At 37.3% G+C, this 16,105-nt stretch overlaps 1 protein-coding gene and 1 long non-coding RNA gene across 2 annotated transcripts in view; both read right to left on the bottom strand.

Annotated features, from left to right (window-relative positions):
• LOC116427938 (uncharacterized) overlaps positions 1-16,105 on the bottom strand; it is a 79,011-nt gene that overhangs the window by 32,728 nt on the left and 30,178 nt on the right. The gene's annotated exons all lie outside the window — the stretch shown is intronic.
• LOC143174574 (uncharacterized) lies at positions 9,244-11,995 on the bottom strand. The gene is made up of 3 exons (XR_012998731.1): positions 11,846-11,995; positions 11,431-11,767; positions 9,244-11,283 (listed from the first exon to the last, which is right to left on the bottom strand). It is a non-coding gene; the product is annotated as an uncharacterized LOC143174574 (long non-coding RNA).

A 16,105-nucleotide genomic window follows, 5' to 3' on the forward strand; every position in this document is an offset into this window, starting at 1 on the left:
ACAGGTACGAAACCAGCAAACTTTTCAAATCTTAAGAAACGTATTGTTCTAATTGTTATTAAAAAAAAAACTGGAAATAAATCACTCTAACAGCTCGGTAGTTTAGTGTTAAGAGAACTGTTTCGACTGCATGGGACGTTTAATGAGTGTTTACTCGTCAGTCAAAGCGATAAACTTTTACGGAATAATGTTTATAAAATTCAATACCCGTCAGATTGACGGGCTCCGTAGGTCCAGTGTTAAAAAAGCCGTTTTCCGGAGGCACTCAGCAGTCATAAATCATCGAAACAAGCGTCAACGGTGGTAATTCCGAGGTCGTGTACCATTACGGTGGCTACTAATCATTGTGGTCGGTTAACCGAAACAAATTTTCAGGCCGATAAACGTACCCCGGGAGCGTTATACAACGAGGATCGGTAACCCGCGGGGAAAAACCGGATAACGAGCCCGGAGAGTGCCGATCTTAACCGCGCGAGCGTGATCGACTCACTGGAAATCGTAATTTCCCGTTCCGCGCCGGTCAAACGACCCGTAAAGTCGCCTCTCGCTCGACTGTCTGCGAATCTACTGGACGACTCCACTACCGTGATCTTTTTTCCTTAACCTGTTAACTGTGGACTTTAATTTCCGAAATCCCTGATAATGCTTGCAGTGAAATCAAATAATGAAGTGTATACTCGTCACAGGCGAAATGCAACTGTAATATATTCTAACGAAAAGCTAAAGCAACACGAAGAAGAATTACATGTTTATGTGAAAAAATAAAGAATTTATCGTTGAAAGAAGTAGTATCATTTTGATTTTAATTAATTTTAATCGATTTTAATTGATTTTTTTACTTTCGTCTTTGAATATGCGTTTTTCTAAATTCATAAATCATTTCTATTAGTATCTCATGACCAAGGGGTTAATTGACACTTTCGATTCTAAATATATAATTTAGTTATAACCAGTAGTACGACACGCGGCTGCGAAAGGTTATGAATGGAGAGCAGGAAGAAGGAATCGAGAAATGTCTCGTTCCGCGTGTTCTACGTTGGTCGATGGAATTCCGATAAGGTTCGATACGAATCGTAACGCTGATTAGACTGGCTCGGTTCAGGGGGGTTTGCTCTCTTTCCTGGGAGAGTTTAAAAGAGGCGGACTTTCTTTGATAAGCGGAGCCGATAGTCGAGAATCGAGAGTCGATGTGGCTGGTTAAGAGGAGCTAATGGAAAGTAGAAAGGTTGTGGTCGTCTGGGTGAACCAGGACTAGATTTTATCGAAATAATAGTACATACATGATATATACTGTTCGAATATTTTATAAATTATTTTTATTTAATATCTTCAGTAGAACTTTGTCAATATTTTACGATTTATTTTACTATTTATTTACTTTGCAACCTTATTACTGTATACTTATGTTGTTAATGTTAAATTTTTATTAAATTATTTGCTTCTTACATGTGATATTCTAAAATGCATTGTACGTGCAAACCATCAAAGTTTGATTAAAAATTCTCTTAGTCCTTGATTACTTTTAATTGCAATTATTACTTTTCGTTTATATATTCTTCGAAATTGGTCTCGCGAAAGAATAAAGATACATAGAATGTTTATTAATTACACCTTCTCTTTCCTCTCAGATCTTAATAAACCTTGTTCAATCAAGCATCTTTTCATTTCAATTCTCCATAAATTCTGTTCAACCAAACGTCTTCCTCTCATTTCTCGATAAATTCCATCCAATCAAGCATCTTTTCCTTTCAATTCCCGATGAAATCTGTTCAGCCAAACATCTTCTTTTCCCTCTCAATTCTTAATAAACTTTTGTCGATAAAACATCTTCAAAAGCCTCGGTTATCGTACATACCCGTGTCTGAAGTATAAGACATCCTTATTAGACATTCGATCGTCCCCAAGCGTCGAATAAAGGAACGCGCCTCCGAATATCGCCGATTCATCGGTCGGCGATGACAGTCCCCGAAAAAAGCGGGGGTGCGAAACGATGTGACGCGTTCCGTAACGAGGACGAAAATGATAGATGACGCGCTCGTATTGCTGTCTTTCGGTGGGCGTCGGTGATTCATAGGCGTTGATTTAAAACGCCCTCGTTTATTTAAAGGGACAGGTAACATCGACAAGTGTCAGCGAAGCGTGAACGCGAGAACACCGGGAATTCCGATTGAAAACCGCCCCGAAAAATTGTATTTCACACGCCTCCCCCGCGTGGGCGGGTTAACGCGATCTTCCCGCTTGCGTGGGATGCGCGAATTAAACGTTCGAACGTATAAATTCGCTTCGTAAACACACGGGACGGTAATGTACCGATGGACGATTGCAACAAAGGAACAATGAGATGATAGAACGAAAATTTCATAAACGAAACAAAACATCCGAGTAACAAGCGAACCAGTTAAATATTTGTTTGGCGTACAAACGAATTGTCTATTGTCTTGTATTCACTCTACCGTGGTAACGGAAAAGTTCTAATCTTCGAGATCGAAGCTAGACATTTTTCAGAATGGATACGATATCAAGATTTATCATTATTTTCTGTTGATTTTCAATTTTCCATGGTAGAAGTCGGAAATCGGTTTCAAATGGGTTCGTGTTGCACGAATGAAAATTGGAAAAGTCGAGTTTCTCGGTATGAGAGATAATAAAATATTGTAAAGAAAAGCTGAGAACTAAAGAAATATATATCCAAACAAATGAAATAATAATAATGACATTTCAGAGAACGAAAGTACGTGTTATTGTTGGAAGTTGTTTTAAAAAGTACCACACTTTAAAAGGTTATAAAAATTAAATCTTATTATAATAACAACAAACAAAATAAATATAAAACGTTAAATTCTACCGCTGTAAATTACATTAACTCATTTGCCTAAAAACAAATACAAGTTTACAACAACATTGAAAATAAATCGAGCGCAAAGGTTAAATTCTCCTTCAACGTACGAAGCCAAATTATATATCAATTGATCTCTTGTTGTTCGACTGATAACATCATTTGTTCGCGAATTAGTCTTCCAAATACGAGCATTTCAGTGTCCTGAAAAACTGTCCCGTAAATCGAGGATCAGGTGTACACTGTTACAATATCTTCAGAAAAATACAAGGAAGCCAATATGATTGCCGGGCAGTCAACGTGTTAATGGGAATCACAAGCCGGTGCGTGTTCAACGTTAGCCTGGCCCAGTTATGTACTCGATTCGGCCGACTCGCGCGAGATACGGGAACACGCGATTCACGGGATCGTGCTTCCGTGACAAATTGCATTTTTGCCCGTGCACCTTGACGAGCTTGACTACGATTTTTCACGGGGAATCCAGGACGCGCGGAGAAAACGTTTGACATTGAGCACGCTGCCCGCGACACTTATGCGGGTCAACAAATTAATCCCGCGCGCAGTCACGGCTTCTCTAAATTGATTTTCACGCGATACTTCGACGAAGGAATATGATCGTGACACGTGAAATAAGATTCTGACGACGGAGTGAACTCTCGTGAAGCTTTCTACCTCCGTTTTAACTCTTCGAGGTTAGGTGGGTTAAAAACTATCCCACCCTTCGCTTAGCTCCTCATGCACAATCGTGCAGTTTAATATTTTATTAAACAATGCTATGAACTAACGGTGAATGAATAAGTCAAAAGAAAAATGTGTACAAGTCGAAATGTATTGGTAGTTGAGGCTGCTGCGATTAACGGAGCGAATTGTGTGCAGTTTGAGTTGCTTTCTTCTTTAGAATCGTGTGCCTCAAAGAGTTAAAGGGTAAATGCATATTTTTGACGAGTTAATTGTATTTTGATTACAAAATCGAACTGAATTTAGAGTAGAAAAATGAAGTTTCTCGTGGGTGATGAGTTTGTTTAGATTAGAAAACGAGAATTTCATTTTGAATTTCATGTGTTTATGGGAGGCAGAAGGGAAACATGAAAACTGTGATTTTCTGAAGATGTTTTTGTATCCGTTTAAGAGTTCTTTATTAAATTTCTGTTTAGAATTCATTATAGAAATCAGCATATTAACGTGAAGTTTTTTCTAGAACTCTGCTTATTTTTCAGTGTTGAACTGTTTCTCAGTTTCGGAAGTTTATTTATTTATTAGTGCTGACTAGTTTCTTAGTTTTGGAAGTTCGTTTGTGCATTTGATTCTTCGACAAACTCACCAAAGTTGATCAGAACGCATCCATTCGTTAATTTGATTTTGCCGTTGCACCTCAGCGATTCACGCGAAGTGAATTTGACGTGTGAAAATAAGAAAGAAGTAATTGGTGGGTAACAGGAATGCAGTTATGAAATATAGTATAGCGAAGTTTATTTGTCTTGGATGCTCCCAATTCCATTTCCTGGCTGGCATGAAAATTCTCACCGTGTTGAATTTCGTTAACCGAGATTCCTGGTTCTTCGTTAACACGGACGCGAGATCACCGATCTGTTAAGTGGTCCGCGTCGAACCCGGTTCTCATACCAACGTGTCCGCGAAATTAGTGATTTCATGAGCATCTTATGCGATCTCATGTTTTTCTTGTAAATGATCCATTTACAATGATCCGTTTTTACGCGGTCTTGATCCAACACGAATTATTCCTGTTCTTACACGATTTAATTTGATTTAACACGAATTAAGAAAAAATTGTTTTCTTTTTACACGATGTAATCTGATTTTATACAATCGCTCGGATTCCAAAATGAATTTTCATGATTTACTGTATTATCTCACTCACTTCTGACATCAATCTCTATTTTTCCATTGGTTCAGTATATTTGTTTACGCGAATTTTTCTTTACATCGTGCCCGTCGCATAAAAACGAATTAGCTGTATAGCGAAAAAATGGAAAAGAAGAAGAGTACCAACATTTTTTGTTTCGCAATTGTTGACGTCTTAAAAGCATCGAACATTCAAAATGACTTATATAATAAATAAACAGTCTCATTTCAATACCATAATGATTGTCAAAAAAAACCGAAAATAATCTATTGCTACAATTTTTATGGGGATTACATATTAATCGTATTAAATACGCCTTAGTTCTAGTGTTAATCGATGTAAAGTGTTGCGAATGAATTAGCGTGTGCAATATCTGCGCGTCGTGTTTTATCGATTTACTTATTTATTCATTAAATAATTCACAATTCACATCACACTACGTAATTCCATCAAAACCTAATATTTTCATTCACCGATTTTCTTCTAATTCCGTTCAAATAATTTAAAAGCTCCCTAGCGATCATCGCACCAAGAAAATTCATGTTGCTAAAATCTGCCCACAACAATACGCGAACCAAAATTGGTATTGTTATTACTCGTTTATTTGTAATATTCCTACAAATATGAACTCTTTAATATCCCATCAATCATATTAAATGCTCGGTAGTTCTAGTGTTAAATCGGTAACTGTAAACACCTTGTCCGCATTGATCGACGATCGAAGCCGGGTAATCCGTGCCGGTGTGAATTACAGGTAATTAAATCGGAAATGATTCGACCGGAGAATTGTTGCCGGGATCCGTATCCGGCCACGTTCCAGGAGTGGCGCGATCGAGCCGCGATTAGAAACACGTTGAGAGAAGAGCCATAAAACGCGAGCGCTACGGCGATCGGTGATTAGCAGACGGCGTAGGTACGTACATATACATACCTACGTGCGCCGTTGATGAATTTCCAACGGCGAGTCGCGCACCGGTAACGTTCGAAAAACAAAGCGAACAGAAAACGGGGGAAAACGGTTAGAAACGTCGCGGCTAGTTTCGTAATGCTCGTGGGCGGGCAACGGTAAACGTCACAACGCAACGTATTAACCCTTTGCACTCGAGAGGTAACTCCCACCTGATTTCACACTGTAAAACTATAAAATTTGATATTCAACCCTTTTAGTGCCGGGCGAAAAACGGCTGCCTGTGCGAAGATAACCGGACGAATTTACTAAGGTTTGGGAAAAAGCTCGTAAAAACCAAACTAAAAATGATATTTACGTAATTCAAAAAAATTCTTGAAATGAAATTAAACCATTTATAACGTTTTATAAATTTATTTTGAGATAGAGTTCCCCCGCAATGCGAATAGTAAGGCGCTGTTGGATGCGCAATGTCGCTGGTACTGAAAGGGTTAATATTATACCTCATATAACGCATCAATTTGAGAAATATTGAAATAACATAGCTTTGTTCCTCGATGTACGTGTGATTTCTCTTCGAGTTAGTTTCACAAAATATCGTCTTTATCTCGTCGGGAAACGTTCACGTATTTCTAGTAAAAATCTTCCGAGTTCAAAGGGTTAACCCTTTACGCTCGAAAATTTTCCACTAGAAACATACAACGTTTTCCACCCAACGGTAAAATATAGACATTATTTGAAAGTAAATGAGAAAATATACATAAACCAAGAGACAAAGCTGTTTTATTCCAATATTTCATTCCAGTTTATTCCAATATTGCCGGTCAACAATGTGTTAAAGGTCATCCAATGGATTTCGAGTCGGTTTTTATTTTCAAACAGTGGACTATTGGATTGGTACATATGTGAGTAGTACAAAACAACAGCATAATTTCTATTTCCGGACTGTCGAGGAAAGAAGCTTTTGTGAAATGTTTTTGGGCGAATCAACCCATTTCGCGAATGTGAAGCTTACCTTGTAAATCAGAGATGCTCAACTGAGTCTTTCAAGCTTTCGATTGAAATTAACCTGCTCCTCACAGCCGAGTGACACATATACTTTTCTTGGAAATATTTGTTTCTAACTTTCTTTTTCGATGTGATGTTTCCAGCGATTGATGTGCAGCACCAGATAAGGGAAAAGGTTTTCTAAAATGATTCAAACGATTTCTCTTGGGAACGTATTCTTTTGTTAACATCGATGATAAATATACTATGGATACTTTTGAAAGATTTACGAAGATTCATGGTGATTCCTTGATGCAGAGAATAAATGAGAATGTATTTTAATCTAATATGAATAATTTTGTCTGTAAATAATATAATCAATGTTTCGCATAAAATATTTTCGCAGACATGCATAAACGATAGGGTTCGTTTCAGCACAGCAATTGAATAAAGAGAACCGGCGCCGATAATTGCTCTGCGAAATTCATTGTGCCATTGTTTACAACTTCCTCGAACGGTTTCAACAATTTAATTCGCACGAAAGCCAGATGACTATTGATTTTTATCGTGGCGGAGGTATTCGCCCGTTTATTTATGTAATTTTCTGTCACAGTTCGCGTGAATGTTCTCGCTTTATTGACCGTAACCAACTGTTGGAGTACCGCGTGTTTACAATATCTGCGTTTTTCAGCGTCCGCAGACCCGGAAATCCGACACTGCCGCTGGTTACGTGAAAATTAAGTGTCCGGCTTGCGCCTGTTTCTTTTTTAAATGTTCCAGTTAATCGAAATTGTTGGTTATATTTAGAAAAAATAAATGTTACACGTGCTTTCAAAACGTGACTCTGTATTTGTTGCTCTGACGACTCGCAAACAGATATACCAAACTAATTAACCAGTTAACTGCGGAATTTAGTTTGAAAAATCTCTGATTGCATATGCTAAGTATAATAAATAATAAAGTGTATACTCGTGAAACACAGAGTTGATCTAGTTCAATGTCACCACATCAGACAGCATTGTTTGTAATATAAAAATGTTTTCAAATAATCATCGTTTAATTCAATGAACTACAATAATTCGATTTGTTTGGGGGTCACCGGTGGCCCCCATGGCAGTCAACGTGTTAATAATTCAGGGAACTGTGGGTGATGCTCAAAATGTGGGTCATGGTCAAGAGGAATCTATGTTTCGTCACAGTAGGTCACTAAGGGCCTAAAAACTAGGTCTCCAGATAAGAATACCGGTTTATGGAACTGTAGGCCCACTTGCAGCTGACACTCTCCGTGTAACCTTTATTCTTGTTGTCGTGTTACACAACAACGTGTAACAATATTCTTAAAGCAATCCGTGAGAAATGTACATAAGTAATTCAAACACGTTCTTCGTTAAAAATTCACTTCAATTTAATTTCAATTTGAATGGAAAACTAAAAAACAGATAAAATAAAAAATTCAATTCATTTATACATGCGAAATTCTATTTAGAAAGAAAAAATAAATACACTGGTAACAGGTTTCTTGCATTTCCCTCAAATTCGAACATATTCTCTTTTTCTATTATTTATTTCTCAGTTACTTATACATGATTGTTCAAAATATAAGACAGTCTGAATTATTAACAAATCGCGATGATATATACCTATAACAGAGAAAAAAGAATTAAGAATTAGGATATCAATTTCTTAAGTAATCCTTTAATCGCGTATTACAGGAGCAATAACATATTCCGATGCGTGTTATACACTAGCGACGTGTTATAAATAGTCTTACTGTACTTGAAATTAAAACAATTTTCCTTACTTCCTGCGTAACTTAAAATACCGTAAGTTGTTGAGAAACAGCCATGAATATTGATGAATTAGCCTAGATTCTCGATTCCCATGGATACATGAATACTGAATTTATCGTACAACGGATTGCTCGAGCGTTGAGGCTAATATAAACTCATGTTTAATTGTTAATCGTAATATTATTGGAAAAATAGCAACACCAGTAGAAGATTCTCTTCTATTATTCTCAAATTATCGAAATTCTTCAAAATATAAACACACAAAAGGAACTAAATTAGATTCGATGCATCGATACATTGTATCAATGGGAAAAAAATGAAACTGCTAATTTAATAGTTATTAGTAATTAATACATATCATAGCAGGCAGTATTTCTTCTATTCCAACTTCCAGTTTATACAATGAATCGCATTGCAACTGAATATCAACGTCAGATCCACCGATCCTTCGTGATTCCTGTGAACGATCGAGAAGGATTTGCTTCTTGGTGGTTGTGGAGTGGCAACACGATACGCGATTAATGCGAAAATCGGTCTCACGACGATTCATCTCTCACACGAGCTACCGGACCGTATCCCGGCGATCCTCGTGTCAAACCTGCGTGAAGAAAAGGGACTCCCTTCTCCGGTGTCGCTTGTCCTGAACGATACACGAGATATGACTCTTAACCGTAAATCGATCGATACTACAATGTCGATCCTCACAGTCGTGTCACTCGTTATGTCCGATTAAAAATGGCAATTGCGATCGCCAAATGTTGTTGGTTTATATCGTTTGTAAGGTGCAGTAAAAGATTCTTTCCGATTTTTCGGTACAATCAGTTTTTTATTTAAAATTATGTACAAACGCCTAATAAGATTAAAGTATTACAACAATTAACCAGTTAGCTGCGCTTGACGAGTGCACATCATCTTAAAGTTAGGAAGGACACTTATTCTTTCAACGAGGGATATTTTTTCACGTAAACATGTATGTAATTCTTATTTCTTTTGCTTTGATTTTTCATTACAATATACTCTAGGAGCATTTATCCTGCGTTTGACAAGTACATACTTCATTTTTTGATTCTACTCCGCGCAAAACGAGGGATTTTCCAAACTAAATTCCACAGTTAACAGGTTAAAGTCAGCAAAGGATTGAAGTAGCTATATAAAAGACTCCATCACATCTCTGTATCGATGTTAGAGATAATAGAAACGCATTTATTTATTCGTACAATTAAAAATACAAGATGTCGCCTAAGGATTTAAGAATGTTTGTCCTTTTCTATTTCTTAAAAGGGTAGAATACAGCACCACAGTTCGCCTATCTATTATTTAGAAACCATAGAAAAGGTTCAAACGACAAGTTAACTAAAGGAAAAGTTAATGAAACGAAAGTTAAGCTGTTATTCGAGTGAAGTCCGTACACGTTTGACACAAACAACATGTCCGACACAGGTGGTCACGCAATATGTTATTCTCGGTTGGAATTCACAACTTACAATTAGATTCCCGGGAAATTCCGACTCGGCGATTATTATTTACATGAATGTCGACACATGTGGGAGTGTATTATGAAACAATAATGCGGAATGCAGCGCGGAATTGCAAAATTTCAGGTGACCGGTGTGTCAGCATCTGCAACTGTTGACGCCATATGCTTTGACTGAAACGAATGCAATATAATCACGGGACTACGTGTTTCTTTATATTTCAAAAAATGTTTATTGTTTTATTTTTTTTTCTGTTGCCTGTATATAAAATAGGTCAAAATTCGTAATATAACTTGTACATGAACGATTCTATATATTATTTCTTTCGAGACTTAATTATCGACATAATCGATCTTGAAGATGCACCAGAGTAACAGTATTAATAAGCTCAAAATCTTGTGAATATATATACAATTTAACTGTTATGTAATTTTGTTGCAGATCGTTTGAAATAATTCGTGTCCCGTTACTCCTCATTATAAATTAGAAAGGATTATTAGTATTACTCCTCTATTGTAAATGATTATACTTTAACCTCTTGCTAGAAAGACGAGCTACGCATGGCGTGTTTTTGTTCCAAAATTGCCAACGATGTATCATATACGTCGATAGTCTTATTGGATTACAAATTCCCGACTGCTCTGAAATCTACCACTTTGTACGGAATTATTAATAAACAAACTTAGTGTACATATCTGCATATAATAGGCGAAGACAAAATTCTTCGCGTAAAATCCTGCCGAGTCTCTGAATTCGTTGCCACCGCCAGTGGTTAAAGCACACGCAGACTTGGAAATAGAATGTTTTCTCATTTTCAATAAATTAATAACAAAGTAGTTAAATCGATCGCAGTTCAGACTGAAATCATAGGGCAAGGGGATAAAGGTTAATACAATTTAACTGTTATGCCATTTTGTTGCTGATCGTTTGAAATAATTTGCAACCGCACGTCATTCACCTACGAATAACTAATAGGATCGTTAGAACGGTGTGCTAGTAATCGTATGAACTGGTTACAGATATTATGTAACACTGGGTACAGGAGTAAACGTACGGGATGGTAGCGATAACGTACACGGACCGTACGCTTTCGCACTTTACCGTCAATTAGCCACGTTTAAGAACGGAACTCTAATGAGAAGAAGAGGGCCATTAAGAATCCTCGCGCACCCTTATTAGGTAATCCCTGTAACCGTGTTATGCCAGCGTCGAGAATTACATTACCGTAAATAATTTTTGTCGCAGTAATTATTAGGCCGTTACTTAACTGTTAACAACTTTTAATTCCAATTTCGTAGATTCAGGGAAGCCATTCTTCTCGCGATCTAGTCACTCGCTGTATAAGCAGTAAATTAAGTCGATTAACCTTTTTCTTGGGTTTCTTAGAACTCCACATAAAATGAATCTGAACCGTACCGATTTTCCTGTAATGACGAAAGAACAGCAATTAACTTCTTATAGCCATAATAAAAGTAGTTCGAGCGTTATCCTTATGTCTTCCTCATTTACATTTTGATCCTTCTATGTTAATGATATTTTAAACAATAAATTTCTACTTGATCTGTACTCACTCGCTCTACACTTTTCACACTGCTACATTTTTAGAAATGAGTTATCCGGAGTTACACTGTTTTATGCTTGAATTTTCCCATTTTTATATAGAGAAACGAATTTCTACATGACTCACGCACACTTGTCGATTACACTTTCGAAATTGCTACATTTATAGAAATACCATAAACTTCTCACGAATTTCACTACTTCGCGACTGAAACACAAATGTCTACGTGATCTGTACACACTTGCTGGATCTTCGAAATTGTTACTCCGTCAGAAATACAACGCTCCTATTAAAAATTTCTCTACTTTACCATGAACAGCGGCAATTACAACTATCCGAGTCCAATTCTAAACTCAAGAATAACAAGATTTACGATAGATGTACCTTGGATGACTATTTCAATGAAATTCATCGGCTCGAATTACCTTCGGCGCGCACAGGTTTAAACAACTTCGATTCCCCCGGCGATAAACCATCCGAGACCGATAATCGCATTACGTTTGCGTTTGAAGGAAGTTCCACTCCGCTTGCCGCAGGACTTCACGGTCTTTGCGCGTACCTGCACCTACGCCCGCGTAAGAATGAAACGCGTGTCGTCCGCGGTTATAATATTAAACTAGCCGCGGTTTTGTTCTAGCGAACAATGCGACGCGAACGAACGCGTGGGCGGTGAATGATACATGGAAGGAAACCGTATCTGCCCGCGGATCTGTGCCGCGGTAATTCGAAACACGTAATAAGGACGCACATTTAATACACCGTACGAAATGGCAGCGTGGGTTTACGAAGCGTAGAAATTAATTGGAATTCCTGATTAAAAAGCGCTACCACCGGGGAAATCTGTGACTTCAGAAAACCGAGAGTAGACACATTGTTTGCTTTTATTTTATATTTTAACCTCTCGCTTTGCGATAACGTGTCAGACCCGTGGCGATTTTAAGCAGAATTTAACCCTTTGCACTCGAGAGGCGACTCCCAGTCAACAGATGATTTGATACAGCAAAATTATAAACTTTGGTATTTACCATTAACCTTTGTAGACTACATCGATACGTGAAATATTGAAAGAAAATAGCTTTGGTGCCTAATTTATGTATGATTTCTTGTTAAATTCATTTTAAAGAATGTTAGATAGTATAGAATACTTCAGGTGAAAAACTTTCGAGTGCAAAGGGTTAACAAGCATAAGTATTACTCGGTTCGATCGAAAGATTAATATAGAATATGCCTATAATTTCGTTCTTTTTGTTTAATTACTAATGACGAAGTAGCTGTGTCGATCAAAGTACAAATGAATCGTAGCACAAGGGGTTAAGTTGTGTCAACATTGGGTCATTGGCAACTATTTTAAATCGTGCAGATGATTATCTATGTATATGATTGTATTGTGCGATATCTTTTGTCTAAAAATATCTATATTTTACAATTCCGTTACAAAATTCCGCAGCTAAGATAATTATTTAAAAAATGTATAGGTACATATCTCGAAGAAGTGAAAGCTGCTTTTCGTTTCTTCAGTAAATAACATTGCACCTGTGACAACCGTAATTCATTACTTATGGATATCACGCGCCATGTGTTTCTCCACGTGATTCTGTCTTCCCATTTGCCACGGTGGAAAGATGATCTGAATATTTATAAGTCGAAATAAGTATGCGACCAGCCTCGAAAGAATTTATCTTTTTCTGCGCGGCATATTTTCAAACATTCGAAAATTTGAGAAATATTTATTTTATTTCTTATCGCGTCTCATCGTTTTGTTCTCCTTCGTCCAATCTGTGCAACAGTCCTTGTGATTAGTTACTGCAATAATATTCTAATTCAATCAAGACTTTAATTTGTGACATGCAAATGGAACTTACATTCCAGCATTTGAGGAAAAATCACTAAACGAGAACTGCTCGAAGCCGATCGACATCTATAAAAGCTGCATCGTGCGCACGGAATCGTAGGGAACTGGTTTCCCGTCTAAACTAAGAAACGACAGAGCTCAATCGACCACAACCGTTAAGCCACTAAGCCGGCAAAAAATTATTTCCTTTTTCGCCGATACTGCCGCAGAAGAAATTCTTCGAACAGAATTTCTAGTCGGGACAGTTTGCTACAATGAGATTCTTTTATACGGAGAACAAACGAACCGCGAATTTTTATACGGCTGGCGAAGCTTCAGGTTACGTTTTGCCTGCACAAATTATTATAACGGTTGATAAGTATTTTAATTGTCTCTAATTTTTATATCGTGACTCTTGAAACTATGAATTATATAAACATCTGTAAGCTTATTATCAACTCCTTGTTTAATAATTTATTTTAAAATATATTTATCTGTTTATATTATTTAATTTGACTGCAACATTATGCACGTCATTACATAAATGAAGTTAAAATAAAATGTGTAAAGAAAGTTAAAATACTTCAGTTTGCTTTAAATTTATTTATTATTAATACTTCGAATATCATTTATTATATTCATTTATTTCGAAGTGTGAAAGTTATTTTCAATATTGTAGATTTATAAAATGATTTACGAATTTATTTGAGACCTTGCAATTAACGAATCGGTAATTTGTGAATGTTCACAAGTGTTTACACTGTTAAAAATGAGTACAGTGTAGCAGTATAAGTACCTTTGTCAAATGTTTGTTATTTCTTCAATTAATAGAGATCCACTCATGACACAGACGGGTTAAGTAGGCAATCAGTTCATTAATTTGCAATTGTAAACACGGAAAACGGAGGAATACGTTCATGCGCACGCTAATTGTATAATACATCATTCCGTTTATCCAAAAAGTATTTTACGAAGCCCAATTAAATTCTTAATTTTATTCGAAGCGCCATTGTATTCCGCGAATCGCCTAGTCTCGGCTTCGAAGACAATTAAACGTAGGTATTAAATTCAGGCCAGCATGTTAAATTAAACCGTGAAATGAATGATAATTTCAATTGTATGGTAGACCGTGGAACGCGGCGCGCAACGAATTAAATAAAATCATTTCTACCGGCAGCGTGTGACTGAATGAAGGAACGGTCGATGTCCGAGCGCGAGAGCTGCGCATGTTGCGTGGCTACCGGTGTGTACGTGAAGAAAGTGGTACACGGTTCCTGTGCCGGCGGGGAATAGTAGCGCGAAACGGTAGTACAATAAAATACGACGGAGCTGCAGGAGCGGTGATGGTATCGATGATAGAAACTCGTAGGGACAGGATATAAACCTGGAATATGCATCTCAGTTGCGTCAGTCTTCTTACTAGGCAACATTTCACGCAGGCCGGATTGCAAGTCATTAAGGACAATGTAGACTAACCTACTGATATTTTATTACAATGGTTTTATTACAGTGGCTCACGATTCCTTTGAAAAAGGAAAAATTCCATGCACACTTTCTGTTTACGTTTACTCTAAAGCAACACAGTTGATAATAGACAACTAATGTTTAACTTGGACTTGAAAGAATTAAGTGACATTCATGCTTGTTAAATTCTATTTGAAATCTTTTCCGTGAGTTTGAAGTAATATTCTAAGATAAGGGGAATTTTAAAGAATACACTTACTGTACTATTGATACCATCATGGTTTAAAGACAATTTATCGTGGTTTATTAGCATGATCTTGCAAAGATCTCTAATTTTGTTTATAGACACATGTACTTAATAGTCTAGACCACCTTGGCGCCGAAAAACTCCACCTCAACCCCATGATTACGCAGCTAGAGGCTTTGCCCCAAAAAGACCTCAACCCTAGAACAGCATCAGTGACACGATACCGACTATTCTTCACAGAAACTTTTGATACGTGTTCAATATTTCTATTTCTTGTACAGTACCTATACATATCAACTACTTAGAAACCAATATTTTAATCTGATCATCATAAGAACAGTTTTAATCTTCAAATTCAATTTCATAATGCACCCTGCAAACCTTAAAATGCAAAGTTTCCAATAGCCTCTTGAAAACCCTATATCAGACTAAACAGTAAACAACTGAACCAAATGCTAAAATTTAAATCCCTCGCTGCATAAAGTAAAAGAACGCCTATCAAATACGTTGATCTTGCATTTCTTCTGTTTCTCACGAACGAAATAATGCAAAGTAGACCAATCGTAAAACGATTTCATATAGGATCTGACGAATTGCTGACGCAGGCGTTTAGCATTAAATTTACCGAGCAGGTGAATTGACTTTCTGAAATTCCTCCATAGAAACTTCAATAGTACGTCTATTGGCACATTAACTAGTTTACAATTCAGTTTGCGTATTGCTAAATCAATTTCTTCAATAATTTCTCAGAGAAACATCTGTTTTCTTCTTCACAACTGCGGAAAGAGGAAGTCAGGAATGGGTCATTTTGACCCGTCTGATGGTTTTAGTGTTAGAATCCGTGTCCACGCCAAAGCTGAACAACGGAGAGAAAAAGAAAGGGATAGAGGCGAGTCGAAAGGACTTCCGGCGGCCGCCACCCGGAACACGAGGTCGCTCGAGCGAAAACGCGGACTGCCCGGGAAGAAGAGCGACGAGCTCACGAGAGTTAGAGAGCAGAGCCAGGTTTCACGGTGAAACGATCGGATGATCATGCAGTCATCGAACGAGCGTCCCGTTGTTTCATCGTGCAACACCGACGACGATACCGGACATGTTTCCAATAACGCATACTCGCGTCGACGGTTTCAAACGGAACGATCG

Source organism: Nomia melanderi, chromosome 6 (genome assembly GCF_051020985.1).
Source record: "Nomia melanderi isolate GNS246 chromosome 6, iyNomMela1, whole genome shotgun sequence".
Taxonomy (NCBI): Eukaryota; Metazoa; Arthropoda; class Insecta; order Hymenoptera; family Halictidae; genus Nomia; species Nomia melanderi.